The 25,449-nt window shown below is 38.6% G+C and overlaps 1 protein-coding gene and 1 long non-coding RNA gene across 6 annotated transcripts in view; one reads left to right on the top strand and one right to left on the bottom strand.

Annotated features, from left to right (window-relative positions):
* The window catches only part of GRM5 (glutamate metabotropic receptor 5), a 539,179-nt gene that overhangs the window by 300,742 nt on the left and 212,988 nt on the right, over window positions 1-25,449 (top strand). The window lies entirely within an intron of this gene.
* The window catches only part of LOC103017033 (uncharacterized), a 251,473-nt gene that overhangs the window by 17,272 nt on the left and 208,752 nt on the right, over window positions 1-25,449 (bottom strand). For all 3 annotated transcript variants that reach the window (XR_009009248.1, XR_009009251.1, XR_009009249.1), the window contains one exon: window positions 3,268-3,331. This is a non-coding gene — a long non-coding RNA (uncharacterized LOC103017033). The remainder of the gene's footprint in view (window positions 1-3,267; window positions 3,332-25,449) is intronic.

The raw sequence follows: 25,449 nt of genomic DNA, 5'->3' as shown, positions 1-25,449 counted from the left end.
TTGTGAAAAAAGAAAAGATGTGAAAGAACCTAACATATATTAAACCTCTTCTATATGTTATACATGCCCCTAAATTTCATCAGGTTTCATCAACATTTAAGTATTTGTTGAATACCTCCTGGATGTAAGGCACTGGGGCTTCCCGAGAAAGACACCATTCCTGACTTCAACTTAGTTGTGGAGGTTGGACCTGCAGGGTCTATTCAACTCTTAACTCTGCCTGTGACAAGGCTGAGACCTAGATGTGCACCCTAATGGTATTGAACTGTCTGAAAGAACCATCAATAACGAAATCTGGATCTGAACATAAGAAGCAGCATTTTATAGATCTGACTATTCTCTTAGCAGACATGAAATTTTTTCACAACTTGAACTTGAAATTGCAGGCTCATATCCAGACATAATATCTGGGATTCATATTCTCTCTTTCTCTAGTGGCTTTCTCTTTTTAAAATCCTGGATTCCACAATCAATTTATTTAGGTAGCTTAATGGGCCAGAATTTAGTTTGAGCTATCCAGTGCATTTATTTCCTAGATGAACAGACAGATTTGGAGGCTACACGACAAGACTGCACAGCCTCAACATGGGAGCTTTGGGACAGGGGCCAGAGGTTTTCCAGTACTCTTGTTAAACTGTGCTGCCTCATTCTCGGTATACTGATGATAAATAATTTTGCATCCTGATGGAATGACTACTGATACCATGAAAGGACCACTCCAGCTTTGTCATGGTGTATTATATCGTTGCCATGCAAGGGGATTTAATGACAGAGGATCAGAAAATTATACAGTTTCCCCATCCATTGTCATCCTGCAGAGAAACATGCCTGAGTGGGCCAACTGAAGGCACCACAAAAAAATGCTAGCAAAGCAGGACCCTGCCTTCTTCACACTCACATATTTGTAAGAAAATTGGAAAGGAAAGCAGGGAACATCAACTCCACTATGTAATAACAGAGGCTTCTTGGTTGAGGAAATAGCCTTGTTGGAAAGGGGACCTCCAGAGTGAAGCTACAGGAATCAGCTTGTTCTGTCTTTGAGCTGACTCAGACCTGTACACCTAGCTTCTTGCAAAGCGATGCCAAGCAAGAGACAGAGAGAAAATAAGCCTCCAGGGCCATCAGAACTTATTTTTCTTCACCTGTGTAAGGTCGGGTAGACATAAAATCAATTTGCACGTGAAAACACAAAATCCCTGGAAAAGTTAGTCTATGAATCCAAAATTAAAGCAAATTTCATATTATTACTCGGGATGGGCGGATTTCAGGAAAGTTTTGTTTTGGTTTTGGTTTTCAAAATCCCTTGTTTGTTTTTCTGTGTACTTGAGGTGGGCTTTATTTCTTGCAGAATGTTAGAACTGTAAGGGTCTTTAGAAATCATAGTGTTCAGTCCCTTTGATTGTGGCTAAGAGAGGTGAAGAGGTTTTTCTAGGGACATAAATAGAGTGACCACAATTTATTGTCTAAATCAGTACAACTTTGAGAGTGCTCAAATGTATTATCACTCTGGGAGAACAGGCATCAAGGGAAATGTCACAGGAAAACTAGCCCGCATGGTCACTCTAGGCATAAAAGAAATTACTAATTGTGTCTTTTGAGTTTGGTTATCAGTTTTGCAAGTGTACCCCCCTCTGGACTGTGGGTTAGAGCCTGTGGCTGGATGTACGTGTTGGGTGTCGGCAGGATGGAGAATGGCATTACCCCAGGCTATATCACCTGCACAGTCTTGACATTTTGACATTATGACTTTGCAGATTTGAGAATAGGGTGAAAAAATGATGAACTGTTTTCCAGTTATAAACTAGGGGAAAAACAAGAAGCACACACAGATGGGTGTTCGTGCTAGTGTGAAGCTGCAGCTCAGTGTACACCCAGGGGCTGCCTCCGTACCCAGGATACTGGGCGTGGGGAGAGCAGACACATTTCAGACCCTGTTTACCTGTCAAAGGGAAGGAGGCCCCAACCTACTTCCAGATTCTTCTTGGCTCAGGGTCCAGAGAACTAAGACAGGACTAAGAATAGCCTCTGGGCAGGCTACTATTACAGACTGCTGTGTGGAAATAAAGCTGGCAGGGATGAATAGAGACAGGTAAGAAGTGACATGGAACAAAATAAAAGTTTTACCCATGCAAAATCAAACAAGTTAATGGACATGGAAAATGTTTATCCTGAGCACTTGTTTTATTTCATTTTCCGGCAAAATGAAATGCTGGCAGAACTACATTTTCAGGCTAAGTTTACTGCCACTGCCCATAGAGAGCCAGGGAAGCTGAGAGATTTCATTTCACTGTTAAAGTAACAGTTATTTTTGGGCAAATGCAGGAAAAGCCCATGAGACAAGGGTGAGAATGTGGTGAACATCAACATTTTAAAAAAATACGACTAAATTTAATATATTTCTTAGCGTTATATAATGAGATGATTTCATTAGAGTGAATAACTCGTGTTATAAAAGCAGTGATAGATTAAGATAGGTTTACTTTGAATGTGCACATTGAATGTAGAATCTCAAAAATATGAGACCAGTTTATGAGTATATTATAGAATTCATTTATTTTCATATAGTGTTATCTTATTAAATGTGAATTTAGTGAACCTAGACTCCATGTACGATGTCACTCTCTGATCATCCAGCACAGCCATCTCGTTCCCAAACGCTATCAATTACAACTCTGGAATCTGTTTCCAATTTTCTGTACACATCATCAGTCACAGGCTCTTTAAAAATGCCTAACTTGCTGCCTTTATTTAGCACCTACTATACCAAGTAGTGTGGGTTTTTTTAAGAAAAATGATACAGAAAACTTTCGTTTTAGGTTTCTAGCCTTAAAAGAAATGATCCAAATAGTCTCAAATTTAAATCAGGTTCACATGCTGAGGAAATGCAACTGTGGGAGCCTTTTATTTCACAAAGGAAGTTGGGAAATAAAGACTACTTTGGTCAACTTATTCTGTAACCTAGTGTTTCTTAAATGTCAGTCACGACTGTTTCATTTATCAGAAATAGTTTTTCATATCCATGAAAAACTACCTATACTAGAAGTTCTGTGTTGTTTCTGAATCAATCACTTCTATATTGAAATAAGTTTTTTAGAAGGAGAATTTGCTTTACTTCTATAAATGGAAGAATGCAGTTATTTTAATAAACATAACCATAAAAAAATGCATGGCTGTTGAAATAAAAATATCCATCAGTAAGTACCTAAAATCATCTTGTATATTCCCAGTGGTCTTTACACCACACTTTAGTAAACATTATTCACTCACCATCTTAGAAATGCAGAGCACACAGGCATCAGGAGACTTGGCTGATTTAGAATGTGCAGGAAACCTGTAAGGTAGGGGTAGGGTGGGTTATAGGCACTCTTTTTTCTGTACTTTTCTTCACTACTGCATTTTGTTCTTACAGAACCCAATTGCCTTCTCTAAAGCTTATTAATTCCCTTGAGCTTCTCCAGAACCATGAACATTTGCAATAGTAAAATCTACTCGGGTTCCTGAGAAGCTTCTCTGCTATTATGTAACACAGACAAGCAGAGAAAACATCTGCAGTCCTTTGGGGTCAACTCCCAGAAATCTTAATATCTAACCACAAAAGCTTTGCTATTTCCAGCTTTTTCATGTTCACTTGTTAATGTGTCTAAAACTACCATAGTATATAGATGGCAGCATTGCTCATTTCTCTGAAAAGAGAAAAATCTCACAGTTAGAAATTTGCTGGGCTCTCAAGGTATGCCATGTATGACAACACCTAGCCTCCAAGATGCTTAAATTGCAAACAGAGAGGACTGAGATTCAGAAAATGTGGGTTCCAGTCCTCACAATATATGGAATCTCAGTTTCTACACACACACACACACACACACACACACACACGTGTGTGTGTGTGTAATGGGAAAAAGTATTCCTCATCTCAAAGTGTATAATTTTATGAGGCTTTCTAGAACCTTCAGGAACAGATGGGAGACATATATATGTTTTCATTATTCAATGACAGACTTTTATTTACATCTATTATGTTTAAGATACTGTTCTAGATGCTGGGGATGCACTGCTAAGGAGAATGTGGTTCCTGTTTTCAAAGAGCTTACAGTATAATGAGGAAAATAATGTATAAATACCCAGAGAAATGACACACAATAATACAAAGTTTGCTTGATCCTATAGAAACTAAAAATTTTTCATCTGCCATTACATCTATTATTGCTAAATAGTTTTATCGGGCCATCCCTATGAAATCTATTTGGCAAGATCAGTAAATTGTACTAAAATTTAAATGTTCAGAAAATTCAGAAAAAAAAAAAAAGAGAGAAAATGCACTTAAGTAATCAGAGCTTTGAAAAGATTCTTTGACAAGGATCCTAATCTAAGGCATCTCTGATGTCACCCAGTCCTAGAAAACTATCACCAGGACAAGCCTTCCAGGTTCTCTGGGGTGGAGTGAGTTCTATCTGCTTAGATATAGAGAGACGGTTGGGGACAGTCAAGGGGATAGAATGAGACTTTGTGTTCTGAGGCCAACAAAGTTTTGCATGGGGAGGAATACTTTTGACCCTTAATCGGAAATCCCTTCATCTTTCTCTATGGATTCTCTCCCATTCTGAATATTTTTCTCTTCAAATAATAGTCTCTCAATAGCAGGAAAAGGAACTTTGGTGTCAGACATTTCTTAAATGTATAACCCCGTTCTCTGAATTCATGTTTCCTCATCTGAAAAATAAGGTGATTGTATCTACTTTGACAGACTATTATAAAGATGAAACAAGGTAATACTGACAAAATGCTTAGAACCCAGCATGGTACATAGTAGACATTCAGTAAATGTCAGTTCTTCCCCAGAGCCAGTGTTGGAGATTATATTGTATTTTGCAAATAGTGTGGATTTCTTTCTTTTTATATATTTATAACACCTATTCGTAACTACACTCTACTTATTCTTATTGTACGTATGGTCATTGGTTCATTCATTTGAAAAGTATTGATGGATGTGTCCATGGAATAGATTCTTGGGATTTAGAGATTAATGGAACAGAGCCCTGCCCTCAGTGAGCTTGCAGTCAAACAGGAGAGACATACGTTTCAACAAGTGGTTTGAATACAACTCGGTAAGTGCTGTTATGGCAGCGTGTACAGTGTGTGGTAGAGCGCAGAGGAAGGAGTGCTCACATTTGGTGGCAGGCGGGGATGTTTCAAAGAGTGAATGGATGAATACTGATTGTGTCAGTCAATGAAGGAGGAACTAGGATGCCATCCAAGAGAACCTGGACAAATCTTACTTTTGGTCTCATTTTTGTGAGGTGTCTAACAACAAGGGCCTCGATTCAGTGGTCCTAGGTCAGTTTAGACTGAAGCTGGGACATAATGGGACATATCACCCCATTCACAGTCTAGAAGATATACATGCTGGCAGCTGTTGGGGAAGTCAGCAAAGTCATACAGACACACACACACACACACACACACACACACACACTATTTATGTATTTACATTGAAGTATAGTTGATTTACAGTGTTGTGTTAGTTTCAGGTGTACAGCAAAGTGATTCAGATATACATATACATATATATGTTCTTTTTCAGATTCTTTTCCATTATATGTGATTACAAGATACTGAATATAGCTCCCTGTGCTATACAGTAGGCCCTTGTTGTTTATCTATTTTATATATAGTAGTGTGTATATGTTAATCCCAAACTTCTAATATAAGCCCTTAAATTATCAAGGCTGAACAAAAAAGGAGGCTGTGATTATTTCAATAGAAAACTCGAGTAAATCTGACCTTGCTTAGTACCGTTTAGCATTGATCATTCAGTTAATCTCAGTAAACTTAAGTCAGGTGGCTATTCCATGCCAGGCACTGAAGACAGAGCAGTGAACAAGACAGTTTCGTCACTGATGTCACTCCCAGTCTCAAGGGAAGATAAGAAGATAAAGAAAAATATTCCAGTAATGTTGGTGTAATTTGGTAAAGGATATTCAGTCTCATTTGTTAAATATTTGTCGAACATTTGCACCATGATATAGGGCTACACAGAGTGACGTGGCAGCAAAGAGATACACCTAGCCTCAGCTGGGGGTTCATAGAAGGCTTCCTGGGGAAGATTACACCCAAGTTGTATCAAGATTCACCCAAGTTGTATCAAGAAGAATGACAGGTGATTTGCCAGGCAGTGAGGCTCTTTCAAGCAGTAAAAGAAGACTGTGCAATGTCACAAGGCTGTAAAACAACATAGCGCCTGTGAGGAATAGCAAGCAGTTCAGTCCAGCATTACTGGATCATCACACATAAGGCAGGTGATGAGGCTGGAGAAGTAGCATGAGTGAGGTCATGAAGAACCTTGTACATGGGGCTATGTGTGTCTGAGAAAGGACTTTGTCAACTTTCTGGAGCCATTTAAAAGATGGCAATTTTTCTGGATAACAGACGTTTCTGTTTCCAGTAGTGCACTGATAAAGATTTTCTTTTTAATTTATAGTTACTATCTGGAAGTGTAATATTTATATCAATATGTTTGTTATCCATTCATGTACTCAATATATGTTTATTGGTTTCCTGCAATGCCCAATCACTGCGACGGCTTCTGTGAATAAAGCAGAGAGTAAAATACACGCGATCCTACCCTTCTGAGACATACTGTCTAGAGAGGAAGATAAATTCAAATAGATTACTATGAAATAACAATTATGAGACATACTGTGAAGAGGAAGTATGGGGTATTAGGAAGCCAGTAACTTTAGAGCCCAACGTGAGCAGAGTGCCAGGGAAGGTTTCCTGGGAAAAGGTCAGTCTGGTGGAGACCTGAAGAATGAATATGATTTCAGTAGGTGAAGACGGAGTGAAGGGGCAGACAGGAGAATGAGGAGAGCACGGAGGATGTTTAGGGCAGTGAAACTATTCTGTAAGATACTATAATGGTGGGCACATGTCATTATACACATGTCAAAACTCATAGGATGTACAATACAAAGCCTGAAGTTTAATGTAAACTTTAGTGGACTTTAGTCAATAATAATGTATCAATACTGGTTCATCAATTGTAACAAATACACTACACTAATGCAATATGTTAATAATAAGGGAAACCAGGGGTGCAGGGAGAGGGGATATATGGGAACTCTGTACTTTCTGATAAATTTTTCCATAAACCTGAAACGGCTCTAAAAAAAAGTCTATTAATTTAAAAATATAAATAAATAATGGCAGAGCCACGAAATGCTAGAAAGCCCAAACTAAACAATTTTGTCATACGGCAAACAATGGGAAATTTCTGGCTTTTTGCCCAGGGATCTCCCTTGTCCCAGTGCAGAGAGATTCATTGTGCTTGTCCCTCCCGGACAAATGTGAGAGATTTAGGAAGTAGAAGCAGCTGCACTGAGAGTTCTGCATGTTATGGCCTCTGAAAAATATAAAAGCTACCATGAAGTGATTCCTCACACTTCTGGGTTTTCCTTCTCCTCAACACTTAGAGATGTGACCAAAAGACGGTCACAGCAAGGGCCCGGAGCAGGATGGAGCAGTGTCAAAAAGCTCGGTAGTTTCCCCAGGAAGCTATAAGTGTTGCAGGTAGATGCTACATCAGGCCCTCAAGGCCCTCTGTGGCAGTACCAACTCAAATGATCACAATTTTACAGGAGCGGCTTATTAGTATCATTCTGCTATTCCATACCTCTCCCCGCCAAAAGAGGCCAAAACCAGAGAAAGGTATAAACACAATGTCAAATATGGTTACAAGCTAAAAGCACAGGTGCTAATTGTTAGCGATTCTCAGGCATGCCACATAATCTTGACTAAATGTGGACCAAGAGAATATTCAGTTATTTGATGTTTTCTTCTAATTGCTTTGCTAACTGATTCAGAAATGTGAATTGACCCAATACTCAGGGACGGGCCATGTGTTCAGCTTGTGATAATTAGGTATCACCAGTCACGCATTCACACCTTACATCCCCAGTCTGTTTTTCTGGAAAGAAATTAGGAAGCAATGAGGTGTGTCTTCATGAAAGTGAACAGTCTTTCAAATTTGCATCTACTATTGTGAAGAACAAAAGTTGTCTTTTCCTATGTCAATTTCTTTTCACATATTTGATAATCTTGGTACAATAGGACAGTCTTGTCTACATTAACCACGGAAGCATAAAATTTTCATTACAGAGAGAGACTTCATAGGTGCTCTGCATTCATTTCCAACAAACTGTCAGTGGCTGGACGTCAGTCACAAACTGTTCAGTTACTTAGGTGGCCCGTGATAAAGCTGGGTATGCGCATGTGTAAGAGTATGATTCTCGTTTGGAATAATTGCTGATATTTATCTTAAAAGTATAAGTATACATGATTAACGCCAATTACAATGAAAGATAATGCCACAACTATGTTAAACTACGTTCTTATAGTTGCTAATTTGCACTAAACATGTTTTTCTGAGTTAGGAAGAGAGCTCCCACTTTTGAACAGTTCCTAGTTCTATATTCCTCAGTTAATAAAATCAGGAATACATGAAACAATGCATTATTATGTTCAGATTCCCAAATGTTGCTGAGGTGGCTGTAATGAACAGATGCTGTAATGATCAGAAGGGTCCGTGGACCTGTCTCAACCCCATGTTCACACCAAAAAAAGTTCAATTCCTAGAAAGAAGGAAAGTTAGCTGCTCTTTCCATGACAGAAATACTATTATAGCTAACTGTTGCTGAGCTCGCTTCTGTGTTGCAGGGCATGATGCTAAATGTCTTACGTGTATTCTCTCATTTAACCTTCCACAATCCTATATTAAAGTTCTATTATTACCAAATTTATAGCTGAGGAGAAAAAGTTTCAAAAAGGTTAAATAATGTACTTAAGGTCAGGCAGGAAGTAAAATGGCAATGCCAGGATTTGAACCCACATATTAAAATGCTACATCATAGCTATCCTATATTAACCACTGTGTATTTGTTCTACCTTATGGAAAAACACATCTGAGGTTTCATAGACATTACTGAAAATTTGTCGCTCTTGATAGGGACTGGTTTTGAGCCCAGAATGATTTTAAGCTCAACATGGAACATCCCACCAACCACACACACACACACACACACACACACACACACACACACACACACACACACACACCCTAGTAATGATTGTCCTACAGAAACTACATGAGTCTGAGTCCATAGAATGGTCTTCAGATAGGGCACAAAACAATTTTTCAGAGAGGTTAAACAGAAAGATGCTCTCCAACACTTTTTAACTTTTTCTAAAATGTGTTGACTTCAGTTTGGATACACAGGATATGTCTCATTACAGAGAAAAGAATGCCCAGTGGTCTTTTATAGCAGCCAGTCTGGTTTTATTAACTAAAAATGGGAAAGGTCTGAGCAAGCAATAGGTCATGTTAGCTTCATATTGCCGAAAGGAGAGAAGGGGGTCAGCGAATGTTCTAAAACAAATGTATCTTTTGTTACTGCTCCCAATCTGTTGCCCAGGCTGTCATGTCAGTGAGGTACCTCAGCTAGTTACCTCAGGGTCTGTTTCTCATTCCCTTTATCCTGGTGGACTGCAGGGAGGAAGCCTAGTGCTCTAAAAGGGGCTTTGTTGAGATCGTACCCTGTCGAGGATGTGTATCTGGTTATACCTGCGTTAAGTATATTTCAAGCTAAAACTCTTTTGGCCAGGATTCGTGGGGTATGACTTTACAGCCTTCTTCACCCAGCTGATTGTGTGAGAGGCAGGGTCTAAGCAATTTTTTAAGGTGAATGGCAGGCTGTTGGGCAGATATTCCCTCAAGTACCTTGGGAGTGGCCTCTTAGTAGGTCATCTACATTTAATGAAAGGATGCTCACCCTTCCCTTTACTTAATTGTCCGCTAGGGACAGCTAAGATTCTGATGAGGTCTGCACTCATCCGTCAATATAAAATACTCCCACTCAAACCTCTTTCCAGGGTAGTATCTTGAGTTCACTGCCACTCATTGGTTGTCAAAACAATATTCCAGAAGAAGGCTTAGATTTGGTACAGCAGAGCCATGCTACTCTTCCCACCTCCTGTGGATCTCTCCGTAATTTTGTACGTGGCATTCATTTATTCCACAAATATCAACTGGATACCTCCTGTATACCAGGGCCTGTTGTAGGCTCTAGGGATATAGCAGTGAATAAAAGACTCATATCTCTGTCTTCATACAGCTGATATCCTAGTAAGGAGAGACAAGCAATAAAGAGATAAGTAATGTGTATACTAGGTTAGATAGTAGTAAGTACTAAGGAGGAAAATATAACAGGGAAGGGACAGAGAGTGATGGACAAAGGATAGTATGAGGCCATTTTACACAGGATGGCCAGGCATGCTTTACTGCGTAGGGGCATTGGAATAACAACTGGAAGCAAATGAGGAGTTTGGTCAAATGTCACCTTCTGGGTGAGGTCTTTTCCAGAGTCTGTGAGTTACCTGAGAAAGGAGTCCTGTGCATGTTCAGTCATCACAGGATGTACACTGTGAGTTAGGTCTTTAGAGTAAAATGTCAAGCAGACCTTGTGCTCTCCTTCACATAAGAGCATGGAAAACAGTCATAAGTAAATAATTGCAATGCACTGAAATATGTAGAGATAGAGGCAAAAAAAAAAAAAAAAAAGCTAAATGGAAAACAGGAAGATAGAGGAGCAAACTGGGCCCAGGGGAAATATGGATACAAGAAGGCTTTAGGAAAGAGGTGATATTTGAGCAGAGGATTAAAAGATAACACCCAATAATAACAACTAATCTTTTCCTTTCTGTCAGAGAAAATTTCAACAAAACATCTTTTTCTCATCTTCATATTTCAAATTACCTAGGTAGTATATGAATACACTTCCACTGTAAAACTTCCAAACAGACACACATATAGAGTAAATGTGAAAGCTACACACCACTCTTCCAGTTCCGCTGGCTTTAAAGCCTGGACCTAACCACTTTGTATGGAGGGAGAAGTAGGTAAAAGAAGACCTTTTATTTACTCAAAAATATGTATTGAAGGCTTACTGCATAGCAAGCACTGTGTTGGGTAATTGAATACCAGTCTTAAGACAACATGACCCTTGCCCTCAAAATGGTTACACTTTGGTGATTCCAGGCAAATGGAACCCCATGTACAGGCATTGACTTAGGAAGAAATGTAGCACCCTCAAATGGTTTGATAAAACCAGAGAGTAGAATACATCTCAGAGAGAGTTTTAGGGATTAAGTCTTGAAAGATACCCAGAGGCTAGATTTTATAAATCTGGAAAGAAGATAGCTAAGGTCTAGGTTATACAGGATCTTGTATGGTATTTAAGGCATTTGGATTTAAAAATTACTTTCTGTGAGGAGCCTTTAGAAATTATAAGTAAAAGAGTGATACTATTGCATGTTCATTGTTCTTTTGCCTAAATAAAAGCCTTCTCAATATTTTGATAAATTTCCTTATAATCTTTCTAATACGTTAATAGATTTTATTTTAATTAGTAACATATAATTATCCTTCCGACTATAAATAGTTATTATAGAAATTATGGGAAAACACAGAGAAGTATTGGGCAGAACACAAAATACATCTGTAATTCAACCACACAGACAAAAATGCTAACACATGATGTATTTCCTTCAAACATACGTTTTCCTAAATGTTTATATATGTTTTTCTATGTGTCATATGAATTACTGCTGTACCATGGACATTTTCTCACATCTTTAAATATTCTTCAAAAACACAATTTAATGACTAGAGCAGCGGTCCCCAACCGCTTTTTTGGCACCAGGGACCGGTTTCGTGGGAGACAATTTTTCCACGTAAGTGGTGGTGGGGGACAATGGTTCAGGCGGTAACGCGAGCGATGGGGAGCGATGGGGAGCGGCAGATGAAGCTTCACTTGCTCACCCGCCGCTCACCTCCTGCCGTGCGGCCCGGTTCCTGTGTGCACTGCTACCAGTCTGCAGCCCAGGGGTTGGGGACCCTTGGACTAGAGAATAATATTCTGTTGTATGGAAAGATCTATTTTATGTACTTGGAAATAATTTAGGGTGGAGTTTAAAAACATGGGCTGAGGAGTCAAACAGAAGTAAGCTTGAGTCCTTGCCCTGAACTTGCCCGCTGGATGTCTCAAGGAACTCAATTTCTATAAACCTCCATTTCCTCATCAATAAAATGGGCATCACAGAGGGATCTAGTTGATAGTCTTCTTATGAAGATTGAACACATTGTGGAAAAATGTTTCAAAGCATAGTGACTGGAGATAGTAAACATTCAATAAATACATGTTAACTACTATCATGGTTAACAATACTAACAAATGTAATTATTATATGTAATAAAATATTAACAACTGTTTTCCTGATGTTTCGATAACGCAATCTTAACATACACAAAGACTAACAGATGTTTTTTATTAGTATATAAAAATACTCAATAGCCATTAATATTGGCTTTCTGTGATAAAGAGAACTGATTCCTATTTAAGCGGCTTAGTCTATGGTACAGAAGGCCATTTTTGTACTGAGTTCTTTTTCTCTAAAGAAAGGAAGCAATTGCATTGTGTAGCTTTGCTAGTAAGGCACAGACACACGTGATGATTTACTACTTTTCTAAATAGGAAACATTAGAAATACAAGCAACTGGACGGGCTTAGTTTTCATAATTAGTCTAAGTCACTCCAAGTTAGACTAACCCGAACAAACAGTCTAGGGAATCTACCTCTGGCCTCAGCCACTCAGGATTTGGGCTGGTGCTGGCCCACGTTGCCCATGACTTTCCAAATCAAACTCTCCTCCTTACCAACAATTCTCATCCTTTTTGCCCTAATGTTCCTTCTTAGAGCAATGCTCTGCTGGCAGAAACATACATCTTTTTATGACTATTTTTGTAAGAAGCTTTTAGAGTAACAGAAAATCACAGACTTCTAAAGCTTGGAAGGGATTTTAATGTGCATCTAATTCAGTGCTTCCTAAATGTGGCTGTGAATCATTATGATCTAGGGCTATGATCAAGACAGAAATTCTCAGACCCAATCCCAGAGAGCCTAATTCTGTATTTTTAATATGCTCCATGGGTTATTCTTATATGCAACCAGGTTTAGAAAACACTGATTTGATCCATCTTCCCACCTAAAATAAAGCTGTAAGCTAATTCAGGCAGGAATGGTATCTTTCCTCCATTATGTCTCTGATCCCTAGTACCACATACCCAATGCAGAAATCCAGATTTGGCACCTAATAAATACCAGTTAAAATGAATATGAAACTACAGCATATCCTCGGAATTACTTATTTGTTTATTGTGTTTACTCATCCTTGTTTCAGAAAGGATTTAAGGCAGCTTACAAATATCCATATAAAATCTCTCTCCATTCTGAATCAAGAAAGGATTCAATTGTAGAATAATCCAGGAGGGATGAGCAGCTCTGTCTGCTTCCTAGATAAATTCTAATTCTCAATTAGTAACATCTCCCTTTCTGAGAATTGTATATATATTTTTTCTTTCATGAAAAGTGTCATCATGGAGAGGTATTATGACATAGTTGAAAAATCATGTGTTGTGCAGTCAGATAAACCTACCTTCACATCTTCCTCTATGCACCATGCCTAGCCCATGGTAGCTCTGAAATACATTTAACTGTTCTTTACTACTGTTTCTTCAAACATAAGATTTAACTCAAATCGTTTTTATCTCACAAATATTTATTGAGCATCTATTACGTGAGGTACTATATTAAGCACTTGGACAAAACAGACAACGACCACTACCCTCAGGATGCTTTTATTCTACAAGATATAATTATGCCTATTTCAGAGAATTATTATGAGGGTGAAATGTACATAAAGGTTTTGTATATTCACAAGCATTCCATTAAGGTTAATTCTCTCTTCCCCACCTTTGATTCCCTTCCAGTGATACACACACCTCAAAATACCACTGAGAAAATAATTCTCCCTAATATCCCTTTTCCAAAACACTTCTAATTCTGAAGAAGAATCAGACAGAGGCTGGAATTCAAAAGAAAAGTCCCTTGACCTGTGTGTGGGCCCTTTCTTCCATGCAGAACTAGTGGAATTTACAGCCACGTTTGGAATTTTTCAACTTGACCGATGCCAGGGGAAGAGCAAGCAAGTAGTCACATCTTTACAGAGTTCTAAATGCAGCTGCACTATAGATGCATTCAGTATACATCAACAGAAAACACACATCCAGACTCATTCTCGTGCTCATGAAGCTCCATTTCACAAGATAATTTATGAAGTAACCGCAGATGCACTTGCAAGCAGCAGAGGCAAACTGATTACCATCAAGATAATGATCAAGCTGCAACTATTGATACATCTCAAAGAAGGGAACATAGTGATTTGTAAAACTGCCTGGCTCTTCAGTGTTATATGGCCATACCTGTGAGCTATAAGACATGCTCTAGATTTCCATCACTGTTTCCCAGAATGTCTCCAACAAAATAACTTTCTTCCATTTTCACCCTGAATGAATACAGTGCTTCTAAAGTCAGTGATGTTTACGTCACATTTTGAAGCTGACTTGCTAGCTGACACTCCCACTCCAGCACCTCCATGCATGCCTAACATTAGGCATGCCTTTCCTACTCTTTGAGAAATCTTCGTACCCCTCCCCTCCTACCCACCACTGTTCTAATTGTCCCCAAAGCCTAGTTCATGGCCTACATCCTTTAGAAAACCTTCCACAGCCCCCTGCAACCCACGATGGCTCCTTCACCTTCTAAATGTCTCCAAAATTTATTCTCTGTGCTACTCCTTCACTAGTTAGCTGGAGCTATAAAACAAAACCCTTAGATCTATATCAAATTAGGAACCATGACTGAAAGAGGTAAAAACTAAAATCCGTGTTCTTTGAACAAAAAAATGCACCTATTTGAAATCTAAAAAAAAAATCTTTGATAAGTTAATTATAGCCCTTAAGATTCATAAATCTTAAAATTTCACAGTGTCAATCTTGTCCTTGTATTGTCTTTGGAAAATGTACTGTTTTCAACGGAAAGAAAAAAATACTGTTTGTTAAAGTTTTATGGAGAACCATCAACAATTTGGGGGATTTTTAGAAATAATTGGGAGTGTTTGTCTCCTATAGCATTTTAAACATTTAGGCCCCCAAATCAATTAAAGTCTCCAAAGATGGCCCTGAGTGCCTGAGCCAAATTTCACACGCCTGCAGAGACGAAGCTGCATACTTCCTACTGCTCTTCTTCCCTCCGTGGAACATATACAGCATCACATTCATGACTCTGACACTGGAAGCTTTGGTACACAGCAAAACATGTCTGTACCCCAGGATAGAAAAAGAAGATGGGTAAAGATTCTCTAGATGCCCACACCACCTCTGTTCTGTCACTATGTAGCACATGTCATGGTAAGATCTGTTTCTGTATGTGCCTTTCCTAATAAAAATTTTAAATGCCATCATTACTTGAGCACTTATTATGTGACAGACACTGTGCTCGAGCTTTATAATTATCAACCTCTTTCATCTTCACAGCAACCTTAAGGGGTAGATACAATTATTATCCCATGACATGGGATATGGCATGACAAAAATGGATGCTTGGAGAGAAAGGATCAGGTTATTTACTCAAAGGTCTTACTCTTAATTGCTAGACTGTAATAAACCATGAATTCCCTTGGGAAAGAGGACATTTTTATTAATACTTACTTAGAGCTCAGCTGGCTAACAGCAAGTGGCTCTTAATACATGCTTAGTAAATATGTTATTTTGAGTAAATGTTCAAAGTGAATTAGAGGCACAGTGTGGCACTATGCTTTCTGGAATGCAGTTGCAAACTCTGAGTGTTCCCAAATTTTGCTACTATCTGCTTAGATCTGCCCAAATCTAGGAGGGAATGGAAGGCAGGCATTTCTTTTCCTACACTAGGGACCTTTCTATATCCAAAAACAAACCTAGATGAATAGCAAAGGCACCAAATAGGAAAAACAATGTATAACTGTCAAGTTTTTACAAACAGAAAGATAACAGCGTTTGGGTTTTGCATTGGTCTTCATATTTTTTACAGCATGCTCACAGATAAAATTGCATCTTATTCTAATGCCATTACTGAGATGGTGGCAAAGCAAGTTATTATTTTCACTTTATAATTTAGTGAAATTTCCCTGTCCTACCATCAATGATATGGCTAAAGTCTTCTAACTCCTCATCTACTTTTTCCTTATGGATTTATTGACATCAAACTATGAATAGGATTCATTCTAAGACCATTCTAAGATCTCGGATCACTAAGTAACCTCTGTTATCATTTAAGATGCCTATCTTACTCCCATGCAAGTAAGACATTAAGTCACAACTCTGGTTCTACTCTTGCAGCCTTCAATTTCCCAGAGAAGCTCCAGGCTGTATACACACTCAATGCCAGAGGAAATGAATAAAACTCCAATGAGACCACTGAAAGATACTTTGAATGATGCATCATTCCTCCAGCAAATAATAACAAAACCCTATAGACTGCAGAGAATGTTGACTCTAGTGAGTTCCCTACAAGCTATAAAGCATCTCTACTTCCTGTATATATGGGATGGGGAAGGGGATGGGGAGGGGCTTCAGAAATGGTGACTCAAATATTTCAACCAAAGTAATGGACCTCAGAGCAGGCATACAATATGTCAGTTGTTTAAAATTTATTACTAAATCTCAGTACCTTCTTGAAGAAGCCAAGTTACATTTTGTTATTTATAGCATTATTTATACAGGATAAGAGAAAAGGAATTTAGGCTTTCAAGGGATGCTCTCCTCTCCTCCAGTAATTACTTCTGTACTTTCTGTCACAATGCTTTATATACTCATCCATCAAACATTTACAGAGCAAAAATGGTGTACTATCATGGGTTCTTGAATGCAAAATAATCCTTGCCCTCAGGAAGTGACAATCTTGTGGGAAGGGGGGGGGTGACAAGCAAACGTGTAGATCACCATTGTTAGAGTTGGCGTGTTGTAGTGGAATCTCTACCCCTCGGTTCTGTCATTGACTAGTTGTGTAATTTTTCAAAAAGTCTCTAAACTTCGCTTCTTCATTCTTTGAAATATCAATAATATGAATAAGGAGAGTCAGCATTTTTGTAATGCCTACTATTTGCCAGACACTGCTCTAAATGCTTTAATGTATTATTGAATTTAATCCTTTCACTAGTCCTAATCAAAAGTTACTATTATTAGTTCTATTTTATAGATGAGGAAACTGAGAGATTAAATAATTTGGCCGTGGTCTAACAAGTGGTAGATCCAGGTTGTGAACCCAAGCAATCAGAATCCAAAGCCTCTGTACTAGAGGACTGCACGCCCACATGAGGACCCTGGGAACTAAAAGGCAAAGGTTTCTAAGCCCAGAAGCTTCCATTGCTGTTAAAAACATATTCCTTTATCGGGACCACCCCTTCCATTGGTCACTCAGATTCACAGTTGCCTCTTTTCCGCCCCACCCAATGCCCTGAAAGCTGACACACACGACTGCATCATGGGCTTTTTCGCCTTCGGCTGCAGAAGGATTCAGCCAGTGGGAGGCACCAGCAAGAAGCTGGAGGAAAGAAGGAGAAAGAGATCATGTTGTTTGATCCTCTGGTAGACTCTGTGATGTTATTTTGAACTGGCTGCATCCTTTCCCAACATCTCCTGCCAGGGGCCCTCTTTACTCAGACCTCTCGATCCCTGGGTCTCTGTAAGGTCACAACTCCCTCCCCTCACTCCTTTGCTTTAGAGCTGGTAACTAGGCTCCACTATTACTAGGATCTGGGTATTGCAGTGTCCCTAATGATTTCACCACACCCTGCCTACACCTTCATAAACAGCCCCTTTATTAACCTTCCTCAAATTCTCCTAATTATCCAAATCTGAGTGTCCCATCTGTTCCCTCCTGAGATGCAGACAAATACACTGGGTTTATAAAGCACTAAATGATCAGCATCTCTGGCCCCAGCTCACCCTTAACAGTGTAATTTTTCTATCTCAATTTTCAGTGCTCCTGTAACATGGGCCTTTTCAAATCCTCAAACTTGCCTGGGCCTTCGTTTTGCAGGGACTTTGCATACCCTGCTCCCTCTACGTGGAATGCCCCCTTTTTAATACTAGCCCCTCTCCTCCCCCAACCCGCCGCCACACACACTCATACCTAATTACATAAGCCTACCTGTTACATAGAATTTCTTTTTTTCCCCACAAATTGTGGTTAAGAAGTGTCTTATCCTTTTTAAAAAATTTTATTTTATAGTAGAGTATAGTTGATTAACAATGTTGTGTTAGTTTCAGGGGTATAGCAGAGTGATTCAGTTATACATATACATGTATCTATTCTTTTTCAAGTTCTTTTCCCATTTACATTATTACAGAATATTGAGCAGAGTTTCCCGTGCTATACAGTAGGTCTTTGTTGGTTATCCATTTAAAATACAGCAGTGTGTACATGTCAATCCCACACTCCCAATCTATCCTCCCCCCCCACACCCTTGCCCCTGGTGACCATAAGTTCATTCTCTAACTCTGTGAGTCTGTTTCTGTTTTGTAAATAAGTTCATTTGTATCATTTTTTTAGATTCTGCATGTAAGTGATATATGATATTTGTCTTTCTCTGTCTGACTTCCTTCACTTAGTTTGATAATCTCCAGGTCCATCCATGTTGCTGCAAATGACATTATTTCCTTCTTTTTAATGGCTGAGTAATATTCCATTGTATATATGTACCACATCTTCTTTATCCATTCATCTGTCAATGGGCATTTAGGTTGCTTCCATGTCTTGGCTATTATAAACAGCACTGCAATGAACACTGGGGTGCATGTATCCTTTTGAAGCATGTTTTTTTCTCCAGGTATATGCCCAGGAGTGGGATTGCTGGATCACATGGTAGTTCTATTTTTAGTTTTTTAAGGAACCTCCACACTGTTCTCCATAGTGGCTGTACCAATTTACATTCCCACCAACAGTGCAAGAGGGTTCCCTTTTCTGCACACCCTCTTCAGCATTTATTGTTTGTAAACTTTTTGATGATAGCCATTCTGACTGGTGTGAAGTGATATCTCATTGTAGTTTTGATTTGCATTTCTCTAATAATTAGTGATGTTGAGCATCTTTTCATGTGCCTTTTGGCTATCTGTATATCTTCTTTGTAGAAATGTCTATTTAGGTCTTCTGCCCATTTTTTGATTGGGTTTTTTTTTTTTTTAATATTGAGCTGCATGAGCTGTTTGTAAATTTTGGAGATTAATCCCTTGTCAGTGGCATCATTTGCAAATATTTTCTTCCATTCTGTGTGTTGTCTTTTTGTATTTTTTATGGTTTCCTCGGCTGTGAGAAAGCTTTTGAGTTTAATTAGGTCCCATTTGTTTATTTCTGTTTTTATTTCCATTACTCTAGGAGACAGATCGAAAAATATATTGCTGTGATTTATGACAAAGAGTGTTCTCCCTATGTTTTCCTCTAAGAGTTTTATAGTATCCAGTCTTACATTTAGGTCTTTTTAAGTTTATTTTTAAGTTTTCCTTCCTTTTTAAGTTTATCCATTTTAAGTTTATTTTTGTGTATAGTGTTAAAGAATGTTCTAATTACATTTTTTTTTACAGTTATCCCAACACCATTTATAGAAGAGACTTTCTTTTCTCCATTGTTTAGTCTTGCTTGCTTTGTCATAGATTAACTGACCATAGGTGTGTGGGTTTATTTCTGGGCTTTCTATCCTGTTCCATTGATCTACATTTCTGTTTTTGTGTTGATACCATACTGTTTTGGTAACTATAGCTTTGTAGTATAGTCTGAAGTCAGGGAGCCTGATTCCTCCAGCTCCGTTTTTCTTTCTCAAGATTGCTTTGGCTGTTGCGGGTCTTTTGTGTCTCCATAAAAATTTTAATTTTTTTTGTTTTGGTTCTGTGAAAAATTCCATTGGTAAGTTCATAGGGAGTTATGAAGGAGTTATGAGTTATGCACTGAATCTGTAGATTGCCTTGGGTAGTATAGTCATTTTGACAATATTGATTCTTTCAATCCAAAAACATAGTATATCTTTCATTCTGCTTATGTCATCTTTGATTTCTTTCATCAGTATCTTATAGTTTTCTGAGTACAGGTCTTTTGCCTCCTTAGGTAGGTTTATTCCTAGGTATTTTATTCTTTTTGATACAATGGTAAATGGGATTGTTTCCTTAATTTCTCTGATTTTTTCGTGTTAGTGTATAGGAATGCAAGCGATTTCTATGTATTAACTTTGTATTCTGCAACTTTACCAAATTCATTGATGAGCACTATTAGTTTTCTGGTAGCATCTTTAAGATTTTCTATGTATAGTATCATGTCATCTGCAAAAAGTGACAGTTTTACTTCTTCTTTTCCAATTTGAATTCCTTTTATTTCTTTTTTTCTCTGATTGCCAAAGCTAGGAATTCCAAAACTATGTTGAATAAAATTGGCAAAAGTAAACATCCTGGTCGTGTTCCTAATCTTACAGGACAGGCTTTCAGCTTTTCCCCATTGAATATGATGCTAGCTGTAGGTTGTCATATATGTCCTTAATTATGTTGAGGTATGTTCCCTCTATGCCCACTTTCTGGAGAGTTTTTATCATAAATGGGTGTTGGATTTTGTCAAAAGATTTTTCTGCATTTATTGAGATGATCATATAGTTTTTATTCTTCAATTTGTTGATGTGTATCACACTGATTGATTTATGGATATTGAAAAATCCTTCTATCCCTGGGATAAATCCCACTTGATCATGGTATATGATCATCTTAATGTATTGTTGGATTTGGTTTGCTAGCATTTTGTTGAGTATTTTTGTGTCTATGTTCATCAGTGATATTGGTTTGTAATTTTATTTTTGTGGTATCTTTGTCTGGTTTTTGTATCAGGATGATGGTGGCCTTGTAGAAGAGATTGGGAGTGTTCCTTCCTCTGCAATTTTTTGGAATAGTTTCACAAGGATAGGTGTTAACTCTTCTCTAAATGTTTGATAGAATTTGCCTGTGAAGCCATCTGGTCCTGGACTTTTGTTTGTTGGAAGATTTTAAATCACAGTTTCAATTTCAGTACTTTGTGATTGGCCTGTTCATATATTCTACTTCTTCCTCGTTCAGTCTTGGAAGGTTGTACCTTTCTAAGAATTTGTCCATTTCTTCTAGGTTGTGCATTTTATTGGCATATACTTGCTTGTAGTAGTCTCTTATGATCCTTTGTATTTCTGTGGTGTCATTTGTAACTTCTCTTTTATTTCTAATTTTACTGATTTGAGCCCTCTCCCTTTTTTTCTTGATGAGTTTGCCTAAATGGTTATCGATTCTGTTTATCTTTTCAAAGAACCTGCTTTTAGTGTCATTGATCTTTTCTATTGTTTCCTTCATCTCTATTTCATTTATTTCTGCTCTGATCTTATGATTTCTTTCCTCCTACTAACTTTGGGTTTTGTTTGTTCTTCTTTCTCTAGTTGCTTTAGGTATAAGGTTAGGTTGTTTCATTTGAGATTTTTCTTGTTCCCTGAGGTAAGACTGTATTGCTATAAACTTCCCTTTTAGAACTGCTTTTGCTGAATCCCATAGGTTTTGGATTGTTGTGCTTTCATTTTCATTTGTCTCTAGGTATTTTTTGATTTCCTCTTTGATTTCTTCAGTGATCCATTGGTTGTTTAGTAGCATACTGTTTAGCCTCCACGTGTTTGTGTTTTTTACATTTTTTTCTTGTAGTTGATTTCTAATCTCATAGTGTTGTGGTCGGAAAAGATGATTGATATGATTTCAATTCTCTTAAATTTACTGAGGCTTGCTTTGTGGCCCAGCATGTGATCAATCCTGGAGAATGTTCCATGTGCACATGAGAAGAATGTGTATTCTACTGCTTTGGGATGGAATGCTCTATAAATATCAATTAAGTTCATCTTATCTAATGTGTCATTTAAAGCCTTTGTTTCCTTATTAATTTTCTGTCTGGATAATCTGTCCCTTGATAAAAGTGGGGTGTTAGAGTCCCTCACTATTATTCTGTTACTGTCTATTTCTTCTTTTGTGGCTGTTAGCATTTGCCTTATGTATTGAGGTGCTCCTATGTTGGGTGCATATATATTCACAATTGATATATCTTCTTGGTTTGATCCCTTGATCATTATTAGTGTCCTTCTTTGTCTCTTGTAACAGTCTTTATTTTAAAGTCTTTTTTTTTTTCTGATATGAGTATTGCTACTCTAGCTTTCTTTTGATTTCCATTTGCATCAAATACCTTTTTCATCCCCTCACTTTCAGTCTGTATGTTTCCCTAGATCTGTAGTGGGTCTCCTGTACACAGCATATAGAGAGGTCTTGTTTTTGTATCCATTCAGCTTGTCTATGTCTTTTGGCTGGAGCATTTAACCCATTTATGTTTAAGGTAATTATCAATAAGTATGTTCTTACTGCCATATTGTTAATTGTTTCGGATTTGTTTTTGTTTTTTTTCTTCCCTTCCTCTTTTGTTCTCTTGTTATTTGATGACTAACAGTGTTGTGTTTGGGTTGCGTTTTCTTTTTTGTGTATCTATTGTAGGTTTTGATAAAGCAGTCTATACATAAACAAGATTATTTTAAGTGGCTGGTGTTTTAGTTTCAAGTGCATTTCCAATATCCTGCATTTGTACTCTCCTCACAATTGCTGGGTTTGATATCATATTTGTGTATGGATGATTTGCTACCTTTACTGTATGTTTGTCTTTACCAGTGAGCTTTTCCATTTGTAATTTTCTTGTTTCTAGTTGTGGCCTGTTCTTTTTCACCTAGAGAAGTTCCTCTAGCATTTGTTGCAAAGTTGGTCTGGTGGTGCTGGATTCTCTTAGCTTTTGCTTGTCTATAAAGCTTTTGATCTGTCGAATCTGAATGAGAGCCTTGCTGGGCAGAGTATTCTTGGTTGTAGGCTCTTCCCTTTCATCACTTTAAATATATCATGCCACTCCCTTCTGGCCTGGAGAATTTCTGCTGAGAAATCAGCTGATAACCTTATGGGAATTCCATTGTATGTTATTTGTTGCTTTTCTCTTGTTGCTTTTAATACCTTTTCTTTGTCTTTAATTTTTGTCAGTTTTATTACTATGTGTCTCGGCATGTTCCTCCTTGGGTTCATCCTGTATGGGACTCTGCACTTCCTGGACTTGGCTGACTGTTTCCTTTCCCATGTTAGGGAAGTTTTCAGCTATTATCTCTCTCGGGTCCTTTCTCTCTCTCTTCTCCTTCTTGGACCCCTATAATATGAATGTTGGTGTGTTTAATGTTGCCCCAGGGGTCTCTTAGGCTGTCCTCATTTCATTCTTTTTACTTTATTCTATTCCATGGTAGTGATTTCCACCATTCTTCCAGATCACTTATCCCTTTTACTGCCTCAGGTATTCTGGTATTGATTCCTTCTACTGTATTTTTTATTTCAATTATTGTATTGTTTATCTCTGTTTGTTCTTTAGTTCTTCTAGGTCTTTGTTAAACATTTCTTGTATCTTCTCAATCTGTGCCTCCATTCTTTGGCTGAGATATTGGATCATCTTTACTATCATTACTCTGAATACTGTTTCGTGTAGTTTGCCTATCTCCACTTCACTTAGTTGTTCTTCTGGGGTTTTATCTTGTTCCCTCGTCTAGGACATATTCCTCTGCCGTTTCATTTTGTCTGACTTTCTGTGATTGTGGTTTCCATTCCTGCAGGGTTGTAGTTCTTCTTGCTTCTGCTATCTGCCCCCTAGTGGGTGAGGCTATCTAACAGGCTTATGCAGGCTTCCTGGTGGAAGGGACTGGTTCCTGCCCACTAGTGGGTGGAGCTGGGTCTTGTCCATCTGATGGGCAGGGCCGTGTCAAGGGTTGTGTTTACCGGGCAGCTGTGTGCTCAGGAAGACTTTAAGTGGCCTGTCTGCTGATGGATGGGGCTGTGTTTCTGCCCTGTTGGTTGTTTGGCCTGGCTTCCAGCATTGGAGCCTATAGGCTGTTGGGTGGGGCTAAGTCTTGGTGAGAAAATGGTGGCCTCCAGGAGGGCTCATGCCAATGATTACTCCCCAGAACTACCACTGCCAGTGTCTTTGTCCCTGCAGTGAGCCACAGCTTCCGCCTGCCTCTGCAGGAGACCCTCCAATACCCTCCAGCAGGCCTAGGCTCTTATGAGATCACTGCTTTTTTCCCTGGGTCCTGGTGTGCACGAGACCTTATGTGCACCCTCCAAGAGTAGAGTTTCTGTTTCCTCCAGTCCTGTGGAATTCCTGTGGTCAAACCCCACTGGCCTTCAAAGCCAGATTCTCTGGGGGTTCCTTCTCCTGTTGCCAGACCCCCAGGCTGGGGAAACTGATTTGTGGCTCAGAACTTCAATCCTATGGGAGAATTTCTGTGGTATAAATTTTCTGGTTTGTGCCTCATCCACCCAGCTGGTATGGGATTTGATTTTATTGCAATTGTGCCCCTCCTTCCAAACTGTTGTGGTTTCTTCTTTATCTTTGGTTGTAGGATATCTTTTTTGGTAGGTTCCAGCGTTTTGTTGTGTTCTGTGTTTTTCTTTTGTTTGTTTTTTTTTTTTCGATGGTTGTTCAGCAGTTAGTTGTGATTTTGGTGTTTTTGTAAGAAGGGTGTGAGCTCACATCCTTCTACTCTGCCATCTAGTCTCCGTGCAGCAAATATAATTTCAATGATATTTTTGAATTAATTAATGGACTAGGGGCCAAAAAGAGACTGCTTTCTTCAAGTTTTTAGCAAATAACTTTGATCCTTTAGAGTCAAATAGCTCATTATACTTTGCAAAGCGATATATAATAATATGCTATATTTTCATCCACACGTATTCTGTGAGGGCAGAGAAAATGAGTTCTGAGGATCTTTAGTGACTAGTCTAGGATGCTACAAGTAGTAAGTGACAGAGCCATGATTTGATCCCAGGTTGTTGGGAATTCATGTGCTGCTATTACTGCTTCCTTGGGCTCTTGAGGAAGCCAGTCCCAGGCAACACAGTCAGTTGCTCAGCAAAGTTTCTTTCAGGCCCTAAAAAATAAAAGGGCTTCAATAAAATTTTCTTAGGGATGTGCTGGAAACTATTCTTCTCCAGACCTTTCTTTTTTTTTCTATTTTTTTGCCAATATGTTCTTCCCACCCACCATCTTTATGAAACCAAACAACACTTTCTGTGGTGAACACTTTGCAAGTGCTTTATTTTTGAACAGATGAAGGAACAATGCCTGTCTTTAGGGAATCTTGTTTGAAACCTCTTTTTTTTTTTTTTTTAATTTTTATTTATTTATTTATTTTTTTTTTTATGGCTGTGTTGGGTCTTCGTTTCTGTGCGAGGGCTTTCTCTAGTTGTGGCAAGCGGGGGCCACTCTTCATCGCGGTGCACGGGCCCCTCACCATTGCAGCCTCTCTTGTTGCGGAGGACAGGCTCCAGATGCGCAGGCTCAGCACTTGTGGCTCACGGGCCTAGCCGCTCCGCGGCACGTGGGATCTTCCCAGACCAGTGCTCGAACCCGTGTC

The sequence above is a fragment of the Balaenoptera acutorostrata genome, chromosome 9, assembly GCF_949987535.1.
Source record: "Balaenoptera acutorostrata chromosome 9, mBalAcu1.1, whole genome shotgun sequence".
Lineage (NCBI taxonomy): Eukaryota > Metazoa > Chordata > Mammalia > Artiodactyla > Balaenopteridae > Balaenoptera > Balaenoptera acutorostrata.
The sequence above is the reverse complement of the archived record's forward strand: the minus strand, read 5'-3'. Positions and strand labels throughout refer to the sequence as shown.